The sequence below is a fragment of the Pseudophryne corroboree genome, chromosome 6, assembly GCF_028390025.1.
Source record: "Pseudophryne corroboree isolate aPseCor3 chromosome 6, aPseCor3.hap2, whole genome shotgun sequence".
Lineage (NCBI taxonomy): Eukaryota > Metazoa > Chordata > Amphibia > Anura > Myobatrachidae > Pseudophryne > Pseudophryne corroboree.
In genome coordinates, this window is record NC_086449.1 from 808,526,723 (window position 1) to 808,548,658 (window position 21,936).

General features: G+C 43.2%; 1 long non-coding RNA gene across 1 annotated transcript in view; it reads right to left on the reverse strand.

Moving 5' to 3' along the window:
• Positions 1 to 1,409: 1,409 nt before the first annotated feature.
• Positions 1,410 to 21,936, reverse strand: part of LOC134935767 (uncharacterized) — a 38,344-nt gene continuing 17,817 nt past the window's right edge. The window contains exons 2-3 of the long non-coding RNA XR_010180397.1: positions 4,064 to 4,106; positions 1,410 to 2,249 (exon numbers count right to left, since the gene is read on the reverse strand). This is a non-coding gene — a long non-coding RNA (uncharacterized LOC134935767). The remainder of the gene's footprint in view (positions 2,250 to 4,063; positions 4,107 to 21,936) is intronic.

Consider the following 21,936-nt stretch of genomic DNA (forward strand, 5'->3'; position numbering starts at 1 on the left):
CGTGAGTACCTGGCACTGTGGGGGAATATCTGGCACTGGGGGGGTATATGTGTACCTGGCACATGGGCGGGGCTATATTTGGCACTGGGGGCATGTGAGTACCTGGCACCGTGGGGGAATATCTGGCACTGGGGACATATGTGGCACTGGGAGCATAGCCCTAGCAGCAAGCACTACCCCCTAGCAACGAGAATGACACCCAGTGCATGAAACCCCTGGCAACGAGCATGACACCCAGTGCATGAAACCCCTGGCAACGAGCATGACACCCAGTGCATGAAACCCCTGGCAACGAGCATGACACCCTGAGCATGAAAACCCCTGGCACCGTGCATGGAACCAAGAGCATGAAACCCCTGGCAACGAGCAGGTAATTTAAAAGTAATAAGAAGCCTTACTGTAGGACTTAATGTGTAATGGGCATTACGGTGTGTGGCATAAAGTATCATGGACATTGCGGTGTGTGTCATAATGTGTCACAGGCATTACGGTGTGTGGCATACTATATCACAGGCATTGTGGTATGTGGTATAATGTCTCAGGGGCATTGCAGTGTGGCATAGGGTATAACGGGCATTGCGGTATGTGTCACAGGCATTACGGTGTATGGTATACTATATCACGGGCATTGTGATATGTGGTATAATGTCTCAGGGTCATTGCAGTGTGTGGCATAATGTATCACGGACATTGCGGTGTGTGTCATAATGTGTCAGGCATTACGGTGTGTTGTATTCTATATCACGGGCATTGTGGTATGTGGTATAATGTCTCAGGGTCATTGCAGTGTGGCATAATGTATAACGGGCATTGCTGTGTGTGGCATAGGGTATAACGGGCATTGCGGTATGTGTCAGGCATTACTGTGTGTTGTATACTATATCACGGGCATTGTGGTATGTGGTATAATGTCGCAGGGTCATTGCAGTGTGTGTCATAATGTGTCACAGGCATTGTATGTGCTATAATGTATCAGGGGCATTGCAGTGTGTGGCATAATGTATCACGGACACTGCAGTGTGTGTCATAATGTGTCACAGACATTGTATGTGCTATTAAAATACAAATGTAACCAGCGCTCTACTTATCTAGATATTAGGAGGGTGGCAGCAATACGTGATTGGGGCTAAACCCAAAGCCTCCAGAAAATTAATAAATGACGTTACCAGGGTTTCACAACTGCGCCTGTTTGAAAATGATGTTAATATTATGAAAAAAGGGGGGGGGGGGGGACAGTAAATGGGATATAAATGTTTAATCTACTAATATAAGTATTACAAAGCCATAATTTGCATACATGCAAACTAGTGAAGAAAAAGAAATAAGTAAATAGAGTAAAATAGTAATACTACAGGTAAATGCAAACAAAAATAAATATAAATATAAATAATAAATGATATGGTATATAGGGTAGGTCAAATGAAAATTCTGAGTCCAAAGTCTAGTGTAAATAGAGTGTGGCGTCCCACCTCTTTAATCACACTGATGTGGTTCTGTACTAAGTGGAATGATACAACACAGTTGGAATGGAAGCTCTAATAATGAATTGGAACTTGGGGTTGGGGAGCCCGTTACAGATGTTAAAAGTTCTCCTCTTTTCAGAGGCAGGTTCTGGTCCGGTCGCGGTAACAACACTAAGGGGTACCCCTGACTGGATAGCGGAGGGACAAGGTGACCAGGGGATAAGTTAACTATTTGCTCCGGACTTACCGCTTGTCACCTCTGCCACGGACGGCGGGAAGCGCCTGCATCCACAGACGTCCACCGCCCGCCGGGTCCGAGGGATGCGGTCACGTCTCTGGGGGGAAGGTAGCACTGGCTTCGGGACCCACAAGGGGACTGTCCGCCGTGAACCCCCCCTCTTACGGAGCTGTTACCTTATCTCCTGTGCTTGAATCCCGACGTTCGCTTCCACTGCTTCGCTCGGTCTTCTTTGCGGCTGTTGATCGGTACTCTGCTCACTGGTCTTGCACCTCTCGGCCACGTGACTCGATCTTCCTCCGTAATACCTCCTATGTCCGTGGTGTATTTCGTATAGAAGTTGTTATAGAGCACCACTGTGTTGTGTATGGGCACTGGTTTTTGAACTGAAAGTATAGTGTTTTTTCCTCCAACGCGTGTCGACCCGTCTGGGTCTTCCTCAGGGAGTCCTTGATTGACATCTTTGTTGAGGGCTATTTATGCCCATACTTGATTACATCATATAAGCGGGTGTGTTCCTTGGTTCTTCCCATGAACCACACGAATAGCTACACAGTAAATTAATGAAAATAACATAAATGATACAAAATATTAAAACAAAAGTGTATAGTAAACACTGAGCAGTGAATGTAAAGAAATAAAGAAATAAAATATGGTTGTGTGAATGAAAAATGATTTTATAACATATTAAAGTGCTATATCACACAAATTGTCCTAAAACTGTAATGCTGATCGGATTGAATAAATGCATGAATTGATATTAATCTGAGAGACGCTAAAATAATTAGGGGAGTGGGGGGTTTTAGGTCCTAATATTCAGTTATTTATATAAATAGATGATAGATATAAATATGTTAAAATAAATAATTATAAGTGTAACCCACTGGTTAACTAATAATAAAATATGTATAAAAATTTAATAAATAGATGTGTATATGATATCTATATATAGGACTAATAGGTACATGTAGCTTGAACTGTGAAAACGGACGTGTATATAATATAAATATATAGGACTACTATTTAATTGTAGCAAGGACTGAGAAAATGCTTTTAAGATGAGACTCGCGGGGGGAGAACATGCTAGAAACCCCTCGTGCAGAAGAGGGAGATACCGCGGGCACAAAGCGGAGAGGAAGCCGACAGCCGTTGGAAGGGTCAGAGGACCAACGGACTTCAACTACGGAGGAGAGAGGAGACAGAGCGGTAGCTCCGGAGGAAACCGGGACACGCAGGGAGACTAGCCGCGGCTGCGAGAAGGGGAAGACCGAGGAGTACTGAGGCAGTACAAGGCGCCTGATTGCAGAGACAGTACTTTATGCCGGAGAGTAATCACTCTCACCCGAATGCCCGGCCAGCGATGCGGAGCCCCGTGTGACCGCTGCAAGTAGCAGAGTGCGTCATAGGTGAGCGGGACAGAGCTCCGAGACAGAGGCTGAAGGACGGACCAGGAAAAGCCGCATAACACAAGAGGAGGAGTCGGGGGAGTGACTACGCACTAGATGAGGTGGGATTGTAACATACACCCATCAGTCACACCTCACTCCAATAGCATTTCCTCCCATTAAATTATACAACCTAGCTGTATATGGAAGGATCGCCGGCTCCCTCTAGTGGGAAATCTGTATAAGATACAATTTAACATACAGAAACAGCTGTAAAAAAGGCTTGATAGACTATAATGTTTTATTTATGATTAAAGCATAAGAGAAACCGAGTGCAGTGTTGAGTCGGGACTGAGGTAGCTAAACGTGAGCCAACTAACTTAATGAAACAAGTATGGTATCACTAATTCAGGAATAACTAAGGAGAACCAAGAGAGAGGATTGCTTTAACAGCCTGAGTTATCACTAACAAGAATAACGATGGACTAACGATAGACTACTCTACCACTCAATTGAGACTTATTATAACCCGGGAGTATTATTTGGATATGCACTCTTTAATCTTTCATTTAAGATAACCATAACTAAGGGGACAAGCGGAAGATTGTGACCTTAGTATTCGTCATAGCTATACTAAAACCATATGTGGATTGTAATTGTAGTGGAATTGAGAGGCGGTAGTAATACCGCAGAGAAATAAAAAGAAGAATAGACGATTACTGCAGAACTTTCAGGAAAGGTCGGTGATATTAATTAATTTCACCACGATAGCCACAATCATCAAAGTTAAGGGCCCCAACGAGCTCATTATTGATGTTAGAGTACCCGGATCACTCTTAGGTTTAAATGTCTATTATATAAGGTGTAATATATGAATTATTTAGTTGGCTGACTATAAATACAGTAATATTCAAAGTCATTGTGAATGTAACAAATGATGTTGATTAAAGTTATAATATTAAAATTTACATACTTACCACACATCCTGATCCTGGTAGTTGATGAGAGGAGACTTGAAGACTAGAAGACAACACAGGTAAAAGAGGATAAATAGTATAAAATTGAATCCTTATCCCATATAGGTATTCATTGGGCTTACCCAAGCAAGCCTATATACATTGTGATAAAGCTTGGGTGGAGGCACGACTATTGTAATCCGTTCCTATCAATACTCCAAACTAGGGTTACATAAGATTGATCATGTACTAAAGGATGTCAAACAGGATGTTCGTACAATTCCATCCATTAGTCACAATAATCCTCATTTTAGCAATGTCCTTCTCAAATAAATGGGATACACAGTTTGCAGGGCAGACAGCTCTATTGACCGTCAATTCATCACTATTGACCTCACTTCGTTATCTAAATTGAGACCTTGTGGTCTCAGTGTTTTTAGAGTGTATATCCACCTTAATTCCTCTTTATTGATTTTCTTCAAAAAATCTCCTCCTCTCCAGTTCATGGGAAGAACCAAGGAACACACCCACTTATATGATGTAATCAAGTATGGGCATAAATAGCCCTCAACAAAGATGGAACAGGAGATTAGGTAACAGCTCCATAAGAGGGGGGGTTCACGGCGGACAGTCCCCTTGTGGGTCCCGAAGCCAGTGCTACCTTCCCCCCAGAGACGTGACCGCATCCCTCGGACCCGGCGGGCGGTGGACGTCTGTGGATGCAGGCGCCTCCCGCCGTCCGTGGCAGAGGTGACAAGCGGTAAGTCCGGAGCAAATAGTTAACTTATCCCCTGGTCACCTTGTCCCTCCGCTATCCAGTCAGGGGTACCCCTTAGTGTTGTTACCGCGACCGGACCAGAACCTGCCTCTGAAAAGAGGAGAACTTTTAACATCTGTAACGGACTCTCCAACCCCAAGTTCCAATTCATTATTAGAGCTTCCATTCCCACTGTGTTGTATCATTCCACTTAGTACAGAACCACATCAGTGTGATTAAAGAGGTGGGACGCCACACTCTATTTACACTAGACTTTGGACTCTGAATTTTCATTTGACCTACCCTATACCATATCATTTATTATTTATATTTATTTTTGTTTGCATTTACCTGTAGTTTTACTCTATTTACTTATTTCTTTTTCTTCACTAGTTTGCATGTATGCAAATTATGGCTTTGTAATACTTATATTAGTAGATTAAACATTTATATCCCATTTACTGTCTCCCCCCCCCCCCCCCCTTTTTTTCATAATATTAACATAATTTTCATACAGGCGCAGTTGTGAAACCCTGGTAACGTAATTTATTAATTTTCTGGAGGCTTTGGGTTTAGCCCCAATCACGTATTGCTGCCACCCTCCTAATATCTAGATAAGTAGAGCGCTGGTTACATTTGTATTTTACTAGATTCCGTAAACCCTGTTAGCCAGCAGCTCCTTATATGGGTATTTTAGACTTGAGAAAAGATAGAGCCACTAGGGCAGACAAAATCTTCACCAATTTAGAACATACAACCGCAACACATGACAGTGTAAATAAATTCTGTGACCTATTCCTAAAACTAGAGAGACTAGCGACTAGAGAATCAAAACTATGGTGGGACAATAAAACATTAAATTGGTATCTATGACATCAATTAATACCAAAAGGTCTTAGAATTAAGAAAGTTCCGACACATAGCAAAGATGACCCCCATTTTATGAATAAATGGAATAACATACTGCAAGACTGCTCTATGCAATTGATCCAATTAATTGTTAGCAGATATGAGAAGGAACTTAAAGATTTAGAAATAGAAATAGAGTCACTACAGGGAGCTTTGGAAGAACACAAACAAGATAAAGAATTTCAAGAACTAGAAGCAATTTCTAAAAGTAGATTGAGACGAACAGAGGAAGAAATTATAGCAACCAAAAAATCTAAGATTTTAGGGACAAAATAGGAAAAAAGAAGCCAGACAAGAAACGTATAGTCAAACAGAAACAAACATCCACGTTACTGAGAACACCAACCGAGGTAAAATCACAAAAATTAGGAAAGAAGTCTAAAACAACACCTGTGTATAAAAGGTTAAATCTTACCTATCAACAATACATGACGAGATTACACTCTAAAAATGTAGGAGTTACAAAAAACACAGCAAATTCTGGGAGTAGAGAGGACACTTTAGACCATTCCACCCTAGATAGTACTTTAGACACTGACTTTTCTACATACAGTATTGAGGAAGGACTTGACTACGAAAAATTAGCTAGGTTATCTTTAGAAAAAGGTTTCCAAATTTCAGCACATCTAGAAGATATCTCCACCACTGAGGAGAAGGACACGCAAGCCATTGAACAGATAACACAAGAAGCATGTGTAGACCATTTTTTAGGAAAGAGTGCAGGCCTCCGGTCCTGCGAACAGAAACAAGCAACACCAAACAAAAGAAAGTTGGAGGATCTAGACGAGGATGTAGAGGTGGGAGAAACAGGAAGGCACAAGAGAAACAACAACCAGAAATAGAAACCAAAGGGATCTTCAACCTAAGCACGCTCACATTGAAAAAGGAACACATTTCATTGTTAAATAAAGGTTTGAAATTTGCACCGACAAAGCAGCTGAACAAATTTGAGACATATTTGGATTTACACAAATTTACAAGGAAACTGACCCTTGCAAAATATTACAGTAAAGGACCGATAACATTTACAGAACCAAAGGATGTAGATAGAACATACAAACACTCCGATTTAAAACCTAAATCTACATTTTACCCACAACACATGAGAGGCTCTTTCATCAGTACTTTCGAACAGTTGGTAACACGGGATATAGACAAAATGGAAACCAAACCAAGGACAATGAATTTGACAACAATAGAAAAAAATGCACTAAAGGATCTCAGTGACAACAGAGAACTAGTGATAAAACCTGCAGACAAAGGGGGGAGGGGGGGGTAGTACTGATAGATAAGAAAGACTACATAACTGAATCACTTAGAATTCTGAGCGACAAGGACACATATGAAACCCTTGTACAAGATCCTACCAATAATTACAAAAAATGCTTAGACAAACTGTTAAAAGAAAGACTAGACTCAGGTATCCTGAACAAGAAAGAGCACGACTTTCTAGGTATCGACAATCCCATACTCCCGGTATTCTACTACTTGCCAAAAGTACATAAAGACAAATTCAATCCACCAGGTCGTCCAATAGTATCAGGAATAGGCTCTCTCACATCCAACTTATCCCAGTATATTGACTCATATCTACAGACATACGTCAAAGTACAGAAATCGTATATAAAAGACACCACGGATATCATCAGAACACTGAGTAGCGTCACTTGGTCAGATGATTTTTGGATCTGTACAAGTGACGTTACATCACTGTACACAATCATCGATCAGGAGCAAGGTGTAGCTGCAGTGCAACATTTTCTCTCATTAGATCACACCATAGATTCAAGACAAACGGCCTTCATTCTGGAATGCATAAAATTCATCTTACAACACAACTATTTCTGGTTTAACGGCACCCATTACAGACAGATTAAAGGTACAGCCATGGGGACCAGGTTTGCTCCAAGTTATGCCAACTTATTTATGAGTCATTGGGAGGACACCAACATCTGGTGTGGGCACGACTTTGGAGCAAACCTGGTCCTATGGCGAAGGTACATAGATGATGTGATTTTCATTTGGCGGGGTACAGAAGAGAAACTATTAGAGTTTTTGTCATACATCAATTCAAATAATAACAATTTGGTCTTCACCACAGAGTACAGTCAATCCACAGTGAATTTTTTGGACATAACGGTCTTTATAGAAATTTCAATCATACACACAAAAACTTTTCAAAAGAGTGTGGATGTGAATAGTTATATTCTAAACAGCAGTGGACACCACCCCAACTGGTTAAAGAGCATCCCATCAGGTCAGTTCAAACGGATCAGGAGAAATTGTACCAAATTAGAAGATTCCAAAATACAAGCAGGAGAAATGAAATGTCAATTTCTAGAAAAGGGCTATAAGGAAGACACACTGGATAAAGATTTTGAAAAAGCAACGAAGATAGACAGAGACACTCTCCTAATCTATAAGAATAGAGAAACATCAAGTGAAGAGTTTAAGAAGGTCTTTATTGCACAATATAATACCAACAATAAACAGCTGGAAAAGATTCTATACAGACACTGGCACATCCTTCTAGAGGATGAGGTACTAGCTGACAAACTCCCATCGAGACCGAAAGTGGTCTATAGAAGAGCGCCAGACTTAAGATCTAGATTGTCACATAGTCACCTTAGAAAGGTAGAGACAACACAGACCACCATGACAGGACAGAGACTTAATAAAGGATTTTTCTATTGCGGCACTTGTAGTTACTGTAGAACACACAAAGTGAGCACCAAAAGGATTACTAACTTTGTTTCCAACAGAACAGGGGAAGATTTCGAGATACGGGAACATATCTCATGCCATAGTAAAGGGGTAATATACCTTATTGAATGCCCTTGTTAATTACAGTACGTAGGCAGAACGACAAGACCCCTAAAGACAAGAGTGGCAGAACATGTCAGGAACGTAAGAAAGGGATTAGAAACACACAATCTGTCACATCACTTTAAAGAACTACATGACAGCAACCCTATGGGTATGAGGATTCTGGGAATTAAGCTAGTGTCACCCAACTGGAGAGGAGGAGATTTTTTGAAGAAAATCAATAAAGAGGAATTAAGGTGGATATACACTCTAAAAACATTGAGACCACAAGGTCTCAATTTAGATAACGAAGTGAGGTCAATAGTGATGAATTGACGGTCAATAGAGCTGTCTGCCCTGCAAACTGTGTATCCCATTTATTTGAGAAGGACATTGTTAAATGAGGATTATTGTGACTAATGGATGGAATTGTACGAACATCCTGTTTGACATCCTTTAGTACATGATCAATCTTATAATCATTTATTTTAACATATTTATATCTATCATCTATTTATATAAATAACTGAATATTAGGACCTAAAACCCCCTACTCCCCTAATTATTTTAGGGTCTCTCAGATTAATATCAATTCATGCATTTATTCAATCCGATCCAGCATTACAGTTTTAGGACAATTTGTGTGATATAGCACTTTAATATGTTATAAAATCATTTTTCATTCACACAACCATATTTTATTTCTTTATTTCTTTACATTCACTGCTCAGTGTTTACTATACACTTTTGTTTTAATATTTTGTATCATTTATGTTATTTTCATTAATTTACTGTGTAGCTATTCGTGTGGTTCATGGGAAGAACCAAGGAACACACCCACTTATATGATGTAATCAAGTATGGGCATAAATAGCCCTCAACAAAGATGTCAATCAAGGACTCCCTGAGGAAGACCCAGACGGGTCGACACGCGTTGGAGGAGAAAACACTATACTTTCAGTTCAAAAACCAGTGTCCATACACAACACAGTGGTGCTCTATAACAACTTCTATACGAAATACACCACGGACATAGGAGGTATTACGGAGGAAGATCGAGTCACGTGGCCGAGAGGTGCAAGACCAGTGAGTAGAGTACCGATCAACAGCCGCAAAGAAGACCGAGCGAAGCAGTGGAAGCGAACGTCGGGATTCAAGCACAGGAGATAAGGTAACAGCTCCGTAAGATGGGGGGGTTCACGGCGGACAGTCCCCTTGTGGGTCCCGAAGCCAGTGCTACCTTCCCCCCAGAGACGTGACCGCATCCCTCGGACCCGGCGGGCGGTGGACGTCTGTGGATGCAGGCGCCTCCCACCGTCCGTGGCAGAGGTGACAAGCGGTAAGTCCGGAGCAAATAGTTAACTTATCCCCTGGTCACCTTGTCCCTCCGCTATCCAGTCAGGGGTACCCCTTAGTGTTGTTACCGCGACCGGACCAGAACCTGCCTCTGAAAAGAGGAGAACTTTTAACATCTGTAACGGACTCTCCAACCCCAAGTTCCAATTCATTATTAGAGCTTCCATTCCAACTGTGTTGTATCATTCCACTTAGTACAGAACCACATCAGTGTGATTAAAGAGGTGGGACGCCACACTCTATTTTACACTAGACTTTGGACTCAGAATTTTCATTTGACCTACCCTATATACCATATCATTTATTATTTATATTTATATTTATTTTTGTTTGCATTTACCTGTAGTATTACTATTTTACTCTATTTACTTATTTCTTTTTCTTCACTAGTTTGCATGTATGCAAATTATGGCTTTGTAATACAGGTTGAGTATCCCATATCCATATATTCCGAAATACGGAATATTCCGAAATACGGACTTTTTTGAGTGAGAGTGAGATAGTGAAACCTTTGTTTTTTGATGTCTCAATGTACACAAACTTTGTTTAATACACAAAGTTATTAAAAATATTGTATTAAATGACCTTCAGGCTGTGTGTATAAGGTGTATATGAAACATAAATGAATTGTGTGAATGTAGACACACTTTGTTTAATGCACAAAGTTCTAAAAAATATTGGCTAAAATGACCTTCAGGCTGTGTGTATAAGGTGTATATGAAACATAAATGTATTCTGTGCTTAGCTTTAGGTCCCATCACCATGATATCTCACTATGGTATGCAATTATTCCAAAATACGGAAAAATCCCATATCCAAAATACCTCTGGTCCCAAGCATTTTGGATAAGGGAGACTCAACCTGTACTTATATTAGTAGATTAAACATTTATATCCCATTTACTGTCCCCCCTTTTTTTCATAATATTAACATCATTTTCATACAGGCACAGTTGTGAAACCCTGGTAACGTCATTGTATGTGCTATAATGTATCAGGGGCATTGCAGTGTGTAGCATAATGTATAACAGGCATTGCGATTCCTGTCATAATGTGTCACAGACATTACGGTGTGTGGCATAATGTGTCGAGGGCATTACGGTGTGTGCATATTGTGTCATGTGCATTATTGTGTGTGGCATAATGTCTAAGGGCCATTGCAGTATGTGGCATAATGTCTCACAGGCATTACGGTGTGTGGCATAATGTGTCAGGGGCATTATTGTGTGTGGCATAATGTCTAAGGGCCATTGCAGTATGTGGCATAATGTGTCACAGGCATTACGGTGTGTGGCATAATGTGTCAGGGGCATTATTGTGTGTGGCATAATGTCTAAGGGCCATTGCAGTATGTGGCATAATGTATACTGGGCATTACTATAAGGAGGAAAAATGACAAATAATGTAAGGGGCATGAAATGAATCAGGATTATTTTTCTTTCCTGTGGTGGCCAACGTCTGGGCGTGCAGGTTGCAAAACTGGGGTATAGGTAATCTTTTCCTGCAATGCCACGCCCCTTTATGCGAAGCCACGAAGGGGGGCGCCGAATAATTTTTTGGCTTGGGGGAGAAAAATTTCTAGTTACGCCACTGCTTGCAGGCAAACTGCTGCATACTAGGCAGCCCAATTGGACCACTTAATAATGAAGTAGCCGTTACATAAAACATGCGTTTCCACTTTCCGCATGTGTAATGGGCCATTTTAGTGATGATGAATAGGCCCCTTGGATACAAAGCAGACAGCGGCAGAGGAACCCAACTGTAAGGTAAGCATTGAGACAGGCTTCCCCAGCCCTCTAGAGATGTGCGGCGGCACTTTTCGTGTTTTGGTTTTGGATCTGGTTCCATGCTCGTGTTTTGGATCTGGATGATTTTGGAAAAAAACATAAAAACAGCTTAAATCACAGAATTTGGGGGGTAATTTTGATCCTACGGTATTATTAACCTCAATAACATTCATTTCCAGTCTATTCTGAACACCTCACAATATTGTTTTTAGGCCAAAAGGTTGCACCGAGGTGGCTGGATGACTAAGCTAAGCGACCCAAGTGGGCGGCACAAACACCTGGCCCATCTAGGAGTGGCACTGCAGTGTCAGACAGGATGGCAAAATCACACATACTGTAGGTGCCTCTTCTACATTTAACCTTTGTCATATAAAAGTCTTTGCACAGGTGCTGATATGATATGACTGGCAGAAAAGAGTACACACAGGAGGGGGCGCCAGAGGCCTGGTCACAGCAGAACTACAAGAGTTCGCAGCAGAATTTGTTGTTGGTCGGAGGCTGTAGGAAATAATGCAATCAAGTGTCGTAGGTACATTACCAGAATGTGCATGGAGACGGCAATAACATAAATAAATCCATATTTAAAGTTTACAGTAACATACTTCTTTGTTTTTTTATGCAAGTATTTAATCCTAAAACATACATTTGAATCATGAATGACTACAGTAGGGTGTCCTATTTAGCTATGGGGAATATAGAGGCGTGCCAAAAGCTCCGATCTCAATTGCTAAAGTAGCAAGTAAATATAGAAAAAATGAGAAAAGCACAAAATGATAGAGCGCTCAAAGATAACATGCATTCAATTAGCCAATGTGGTGACAATCAAATGATAACATAAAGGATTCACCCTTTGTTTTGGCTTGAGTCAATAAGTTGTTAAACAGGGTCAACTTGGTATATTCCAGACTCCAATGGATCGAATCTGAAAAATAAGTGTTTCTCTTGTTCCACACTCTCTCACAGTGTTGTGGGTCAGAGAAACACAAAATGGAACAAATATAGGGGGTTTTTCTGAGTTGATCGCAGCAGGATTTTTGTTAGCAGTTGGGCAAAACCATGTGCACTGCAGGAGAGGCAGATATAACATGTGCAGAGAGAGTTAGATTTGGGTGGGTTATTTTGTTTCTGTGCAGGGTAAATACTGGCTGCTTTATTTTTACACTGCAATTTAGATTGCAGATTGAACACACCACACCCAAATCTAACTCTTTCTGCACATGTTATATCTGCCTCCCCTGCAGTGCACATGGTTTTGCCCAACTGCTAACAAAAATCCTGCTGCGATCAACTTGGAATTACCCCTATAGTGTAGTAGCATACCTCCCAACTTTTTAATTCTAGGAAGAGGGACATATGCTCTGAAAAGGGGTGTGGTCTATGAAAGGGTGTGGCTTCATGGGAGGGCCCATGATCGCGAACCACACACCCATTTTCATCACTACTGGCATGCCCCCTCTCCTCCTGTCTCCCCTGAAAAGACGCTGTGCGCATGCGCACAGCGTCTATTCACCGCTACTCTGCAAAGCAGATCAGCGAGTGCAGGAGCCTCACAACTGCCCCGCCCCCCCAACGCCGGACAATACGGCCCGCGGGTGGGACAGCGGGACAGTCCCAAAAAAACGGGACTGTCCCGTGAAAATTGGGACAGTTGGGAGGTATGTAGTAGTCCTTTTGAAACCAAGTAATTGTGATTTCAAATTGCCCTTCCAAAATAAAGGGGATAATAGGCATATGTTGTATCATCCCAATAAGCAAACTGCTCCCAGTTGGTATCCACCTCCTGATTCTTGTATCTTAGCCAAACACAGACCTAGCAGGATATAAACCTCTAATCTCTGGACACTCCTCAGTGAACCAGAGTTTAAGAGGTATAAAAGGTAATAGTGCAGCTTTAATAACAAATGCACTTACAAACAAACACAAAACAACAGCATGGTAAAATGCTCCATCTGCAGCAAAAACAGCAGACAAAACAGGGCTTCTGTCACCTTCCCAGTTGGAACAAAGTGGGAGAAGAGGAGGTGAAGTCCGGAATTTCAGCCCCTGGAACAGGATCTCCTGATGTCTGCTCGTTGCCTGGAGTCACCCCGGTAAGCAGTCCTGCTTAACGCGTTTCAAACCATAGTGGATCTTCATCAGAAGCAAGTAAATGTATGGCAGTTACAAATAAAACACATTTGTTGTTGGAGAAAAGGCGAACGTATGTGAGAGGCTATTACAACACTCACTACCACTATTGCCTGCAACCATGGAAACCTGCATGGCCTGGAATACAAACATAAATTCCCATTTACGATTGAGGTATTACCTTAGAGCAGTGTTTCTAAACAACGGTGCTCAAGGCTCGCCAACAGTCCAGGTTTTAAGGATAGCCATAATTGAGCACTGGAGACTTAATTAGTACCTCAGTTATTTTTATTTAACCATCTATCCTCAAGGAGGGATATTACTAAAACCTGGACTATTCCCGGGTCCCTTGCAGAATTTTACACGGGAAGGTCCCGGAAGGTCCCGGAAGGTCCCGGGAGAGTGGAATGGGTTGCCTGAGTAGTCCGACCTGGGACAGGGTGATCCACATTCCGGCGCAGGCACTGCACCCGTGTGCAGAGTTAACAGCAACGATCAGGGAGTTACCCGGATCAGCTACGTGGAGGAAAAGGGTATGTCTCCGGCCTGAACTGGCTTGGAATGGACCCGGGACTTCAGTGGAAAAGGGGTATTAGATAAAGCTGCTGGTTCAAAAATAGGGTTTCCAGCTCCAGTGGTAAAATATAACATGCAGGGGAAAAAAGGGAATAAACCCATAATATATAGGCATCTGGAAACCCCCCCCCCCCCCCCCCCCCACTGTGTTTACCTGTGAACCACACTAATAATGTGTCATCATGAGATAAATACCGGTAACCCAACATTAAATAATTATTTTTAAAGAAAAACTTCAATAAATAATTAAAAATAATTTCATATAAATTATATAAAATATATAGGAATATGACTTTAGGGCCCTACACACTGGCCGACCCGCCGCCGAGGTGCCCGACGGCGGATACGGCCGACGAGCGACCCGGCGGCGGGGGGGGCAGTGACGGGGGGAGTGAAGTTTCTTCACTCCCCCCGTCACGCGGCTCCATTGAAGTGCAGGCAAATATGGACGAGATCGTCCATATTGGCCTGCATGCACAGCCGACGGGGGACCAGCGATGAAGGAGCGCGGGGCTGCGCATCGTTCATCGCTGGAGCCTCCACACTGAAAGATATGAACGAGTTCTCGTTCATTTATGAACGAGATCGTTCATATCTTTAAAAAAATCGGCATGTGTGTAGGGCCTATTTGTTAAAATTAACCAAGAGTTATTATCATAGATTAAACTTTTCATTTTAAGGCTTCATGAACTCAATAACATGAATTTATGGACATCTCAAGGGTTAGACCAGATATATTAAAGTCTATAATGTCCCAATATAAGAAATTTGGATAATAGTGACCGGAATAATACCCAGCATGGAGAACAGTTTTATAAGTTTGATGAATAGATGTGAAATCTGTATCCCATAATTAGCAAGAGCCTAGCAATGGCTGTAGGTGGATGTGAATATATAGCTGGTATGTCCAAAGTGCTGGTCCAGATAGATGAAGATAGTTATCCAGGATCTGGAGTGTCCAATAGTAGTGATGCTTAATGTGTTACGTTGTGGTAGGTGCCCAGATGTTTCTTAAGATTTTGTGGGCGCTTACCACAACGAAACACGTCTAGACCAGAGCTTTGGACATACTTCTCCAAACAGTAGATGGGTGTACCTGGGTCCCACTGGTTTCTGCTAGTTCTGAGCTGATGGCACTGCTGGACAGCTTCCGATTTCTAAGGGAAGTAAGCATGATGTGTCTTTCATCAGATGCCTAAGTTTCTTTGGCCTACCACTGTGTCCATGGTCCTCAATGTTGGCCATTTCTTTGTGCTTCTTCAAAAGAACTTGCACATGCTTTGAAATCTTTGCCTTGGAGAGTCCTTGCTGATGAAATATAACTACCTTGTGTCTTGTTGCTGTGCTCAGTCTTGCCATGGTGTATGACCTGTGACGTGAATTATCTTCCACAGCTTCACCTTTGTAGCAGAGTTTGGCTGTTCCTGACTCAGTTTTAAACCTCCTACACAGATGTTTCTGTTTCAGCTAATGGCTGTTTTCAACCAACATATAATAATTATGTATATGTATGTATATATATATATATATATATATATATAGCGCAATTTATTCTCTTTCTCTTGCATCCTATACTTGACTGTTACTGTGCCTTGAGGACCATAGTTGGGAAACACTGCCTTAGATAATGTAACTTTACACAATGAGTTCAACCTAAACCTTTGCCAGGGACCAATAGCAAATAAATAAGAGGATATTGGTAATTAAAGGCGGGTACACACAAAACGATAAACAATATATTGGCCATGCTATACGCACTGAATGATATATCACGCGATTGCACAATATATTGTTCAAAGCCGCATTCACCTGAATCAGGTCATTGTCAGGATCGTTCCGATGGGCGTGCAGCACGACCAACGAGTTCTGCGTCAGAAGGGTCTGAAAGAATTTCTTTAAAGAGACAGATTAAGGAAGAAGAGATAGAGCCTGGCTCTCCACCGACTGGTGATGTTTCTCAGGGCTGTCTTTTCGTATGGGCTCAATGGGCTCTTGCCCAAGGGCCCCAGGAGTAAAAGGGCCCTAGGCTGATAGCTGAGGATCCCCTCTTTTCAGGGGTACCAGATTTTTGAAAATTGGCCCTGGGGAACCGGAGATATCCGACTTCAAAGCAGTGGTCCCCATCCAAGCCTGTTAATTGCTCTTCCCAGCCAGATATCTCAGGTTCTGTCTGACTCAGAGTTTTCTGAGGATATACTCCAAAAGCTGGGACTCTCCTCTTTTGGAAAACACTGACAGCTTGTCTCTACCATGCCCAGAACCAGAGATATCAGTCTTCAAGCAGCTGGTCCCTGCTCCACACGCCTAATATGCAGTTTTATATTTACGTCAGTGGATTGCTCTGTCTCCTGAACTCTGATCCCCAAGTCCCCAGTACCTCCTGAAAGGTGAAACTCTCCAGTTTTTTTTATCCCATTAAAGCTAAGAAATCTATTTCCAGGAACTGGAGATATCTGCAGTAAAGCAAGCTGCCCTCTCACCAGAAAATTATGACTATTAATCCCACTCCACTATCGGCCCCTCCCCTACGTATTAAACATCCCTTACTACCCTGGAAGTCATGTACCAGGGCCCTTTCATTCAGCCCAATGTCCCCTTCTACAGTTTAGTGCATTCCCTCCTGCCCCATCTCCCACCATCTGTGCAGTAAAGGAGTAATTAGCAGAAATTATTTCTCCAGGTCCTACATGCTGAGCGGAAGATAGAACCCCCCCTACCGCCCGTGGGACATCAAAGCTGCCGCTGATAACAGCCCCCACCCCTACTGCTGGAGGATGGGTAGGGGCCCCAGTGCATTGCTGTGCCAGGGGCCTACACTGCTGTTAAGATGGCTCTGATGTTTCTGAGTGTAATATCATTTCATCAATACCCAGACTTGTGGTCTTCTTGTTTTGTACTTCACCATCTTAAGATCGATATATACAATTGGCATCTCCCTATCTGTGATTTCTTGGGAACGGCACAAGTCATCTTTTTTGGTATCAAGAGCATCTTTATTATTGAGTATCGTAATCTCAATCCTGAAGTCATCAACTGCTTTCCTGAGTTCCTGCTCAAATGTCGCTGATAGAGGTTGATGATGAGATGTTGCCTCCTGGCAGCTTGCACCTAGACTTGGACTCCTTGGCTGCTGCAGTGGAATAGCCTTGTCTTCTATTGTATAGAGATGGGGTTGGAGGTTATCAGGCCTATCAGGCATTATCAGGCCTTGCTTAAATAGTTACCAGGTAGAACTTGGGGCAGAAGGAAAAAAAAGATCAGATTACATTACACTAGAACATGAGCACTACAACAGCCACTATGAGAAGATAGGCCAGGAGGAAGATCATTGTGGGTCAGAGACCTTCTAGTTAACAGGCCTGTATGAGCTGCTTTATAAGAACTGTCGAGCCTGTTAAAGAAAAGTAGTACTGCAAACAAATGTAGCTATTTATCTAGTTTTCATTCAATTACTGTTAACTGGAATCTCAGTTGCAGGCCTAAATCATGAAGTCTATAACTGGAATCTAGAGACTCTCCAGCAGTAGGGCTGAGGGGCTCAGTACAGGTTTAGGCAAATCTGTCTAAGACGGTGACCTCAGGAAGCAATCTAAGATTTGTGTGTTGGATAAGTATAAGACAGAATTAGATCCTGAGAGCCAAGTGCCTTCTGGATGATGAAGGTTAGGTTGGAAAACAGGTCCATGCCAGGCAGGCACTTGATTGGCAGGAGGAGGGTTTACGGTCTCACCGGGTTTGCTAGTCATTTGATCGATGGGAAGAACCCATACATGATTAGTAACTGAGCAGTAGGCCAGAGGGTCCAGCCGAGATGGGTACTTAGGGGCTAATTCAGACCTGATTGCTGGGCAGTGTTTTTTGCAGCCCTGCGATCGGATAGTCGCCGCCTACGGGGGGGGGGGGAGTGTATTTTAGCTGTGCAAGTGTGCGATCGCATGTGTAGCAGAGTTGTACAAACAGATTTTGTGCAGCCCAGAACTTACTCAGCCGCTGCGATCACATCAGCTTGTCCGGGACCGGAATTGACGTCAGGAACCCCCCTGCAAACACATGGACACGCCTAAGTTTTTACAAACACTCCCTAAAAACGGTCAGTTGCCACCCACGAACGCCCTCTTCCTGTCAATCTCCTTGCGTTCGCCCGTGTGAACGGATCCGTCACACAAACCCATCGCTGAGCGGCGATCCGCTTTGTACCCTTGCGACACGCCTGATCATTGCGGTGCATATGCACGTGCAGTTTGTGTCAGATCGCCTGCTGTACGAAAACGCACAGCAATGATCAGGTCTGAATCGACCCCTTAGATGGTATGTTAGCTCCGGGCAGGTTATGTGGTGGAATGCTCTTTGGTCATTTCCTGTAATGAATTACAGGAGCAAGAGCCGGTAGGTGGAAAAGATCAGGTCCGGGTTCAGGTCCGGGTGGTAGTGGTTACTCCAGTCCATAGAGGCAGTTCAGTGGATCTGAATGAAGTGGAGTTAAGGCCATTGAATGGGGACTCACTTGCGCCTTGGTTTTGTTGGCAGAGTGTACTGGGCTATCTGGTGCAGTGAAGTCAGTCCACACACTTACAGGGATATTCAATTTGGCCCGAAGCTGGTGGGTGATAAGTATCGCCGCCGGGGGCTATTTAATTGGCCCCGATATGCCGGCGCGTGCCGCGGCTTATCGGGGATTTTGCTTCACCTGCCTCCAGCAAGCGAAGCAAAATGCCCGATAACAGCCCCGTTTTCATCCGAAAACAGGGCTATTTCACCCGAAAATACACAGGTTTCACTGAACATGTGTGTTTACGGGTGTAAAAGGACTTGTTACTGGCCGAGCTAATTAAATAGCCCGAACGCAGCACCCAAAGAAATATCGGGGGTTTTTTACTCCCAATGTCTCTTCGGGCCAAATTGAATATCCCCGTTAGGGGTCTATTAACTAAGCCTTGGATGAAGATAAATCCGACGGAGATAAAGTCCCAGCCAATCAGCTCCTAACTGCCAGGTCACAGGCCGGGTTTGAAAAATGACAGTTAGGAGCCGATTGGCTGGGACTTTATCTCCGTCGGATTTATCTCCGCCCAAGGCTTAGTAAATAGACCCATCAGTGACTTAAACAGTAACGTGAAGTAACATTTATAATTGGGTATGGGACTCATGGTCGACACCAATAAGGTCGACACCCATTGGTCGACAGTGGGTAGGTCAACACTGGTAATAGGTCGACGTGGCCATTATGTCGACATGAAAATAGGTCGCCGTGAATTTTTTTATGCTTTTTTAGTGTTGTTTTCTCCGTCAAGTGACCGGAAACCTCAATTGGTGCACTGCATCCCCTTGCACGGCTCGCTTCGCTCGCCATGTTGCGGGCAAGATGCCTTGCTCCGCTACTGCTGCGCGTGGCACAGGTTACCATTCCCAATCTTAGTCCACGTGGATCGTAAAGTATGAAAAATTTGCGAAAAACTCATGTCGACCTTGTGCATGTCGCCCTAATGGCCATGTCAACCTATTCGTAGTGTCGACCTATCCACTGTCGACCAATGGGTGTCGGCCTAATGGGTGTCGACCATACTATAAAATGATACAGAGCTGCTGATTGGTTGATGGGGCCACTTCTCCACTCTTATCACTACTTAGTAAATGTCCCCCTTAGTCTCTGTAGCTGAGATCTGCTCCCAGTCTCAGCTCTGCATGCTTGTACACCGGGACTCTGTCTCTCAGTCTCTGTGTGTCACACTCTCCTCACTCTCTCTCTGAGATGGAGGAACAAGAACTTACATCACATAACTCCGCCTCCGAGAGACTCCTGGCACTAGAGGTTTAACACTAGGGGATGCACCCATAGACTGATACACAGAAGGAGACAGGTACAGAGCGCACCATTGGGGTCATTCCGAGTTGATCGTTCGCTAGCTACTTTTTGCAGCTGTGTGAACGCATAGTAGCCGCCCACAGGGGAGTGTATATTTGCTGTGCAAGTGTGCGAACGACTGTGCAGTCGAGCGGTACAAGAATAGTTTGTGCAGTTTCTGAGTAGGTCTGAACTTACTCAGCCGCTGCGATCACTTCAGCCTGTCCGGTCCCGGAATTGACGTCAGACACCCACCCTGCAAACGCTTGGACACCCCTGCGATTTTCCAAACACTCCCAGAAAACGGTCAGTTGACACCCATAAACACCTTCTTCCTGTCAATCGCCTTGCGATCGGCTGTGCGAATGGATTCTTCTTTAAATCCATCGCTCAGCAACGATCCGCTTTGTACCCGTGCGACGCGCCTGTGTCGGAATGACCCTCCGTGTCCTAACAGGTTTGTGGAGAGTCTCATAAGGCAAGAAGAGCAGGAAATATTTTAGGGCTAATTCTCATTGCCACATTTATGGGCACCATGCTCACAGGGGCCCGAGTTACTGAGGGCCACTGGTGCTCGTGTGCTAGTAGAGATGACATGGACCTCTGTGATAGTGGAGGCAGAGCCAGTATCCCCCTTGTTCCCACTAAGTTTAGGATCTTGGACACTGTTCAGTCACTAGCTACTTCTCCCGCAGGAAAGCTGCCGCCTGTTCCCGTTGGAACCGGTTATAGGGTAGGGTTTCAGGAGTTCATTGTAGTATTATGTGAAGACAAAAATACACACACTACAACATAAAAAAAATGAAGCAGAAATGTAATGTGCTTAGCTGCAGCTTTTGAATCCACGTAGGTTTGTCCAAATGCAACAATCAGCGATTTAAGAAGTTTTCTCCACCCATGAGGCTGGAATAAGTGTCAATCTTCTTGTCGTTCCTACAGGAAGCGAATGTTCCAAAGAAGTGTGTGTGTGTTGGGCAAAGTATAGTATAAAAAACACTGGATTAGTTACACAAGTTCACTAGTAACACATACTGTACACACGCCACATATACCGCAGCTCATAGTGCAAACAGCCCCCTCCTCAGGGATGTTGTCTTGCACTAGACAGTGCAATCACTAATAAAAGTACATCACACATTGAGAATCAACACTGTGTTGTATTCCTATCCTATGGTGAATTGGGTGATGGGAGATTTTGGCAAAAGGAGCTGAACTAAGAAGCCATCTTCACGCTTCAAAAATGTTTGTATTGTTCCTCTTGCTCTGTTTTCCTGGAGATTGGAATTGGTCCTTTGCTTTATAATTGGATGATAAATGCTGCACTTTACAGTAGAGATGAGCGCCTGAAATTTTTCGGGTTTTGTGTTTTGGTTTTGGGTTCGGTTCCGCGGCCGTGTTTTGGGTTCGAACGCGTTTTGGCAAAACCTCACCGAATTTTTTTTGTCGGATTCGGGTGTGTTTTGGATTCGGGTGTTTTTTTCAAAAAACACTAAAAAACAGCTTAAATCATAGAATTTGGGGGTCATTTTGATCCCAAAGTATTATTAACCTCAAAAACCATAATTTACACTCATTTTCAGTCTATTCTGAATACCTCACACCTCACAATATTATTTTTAGTCCTAAAATTTGCACCGAGGTCGCTGTGTGAGTAAGATAAGCGACCCTAGTGGCCGACACAAACACCGGGCCCATCTAGGAGTGGCACTGCAGTGTCACGCAGGATGTCCCTTCCA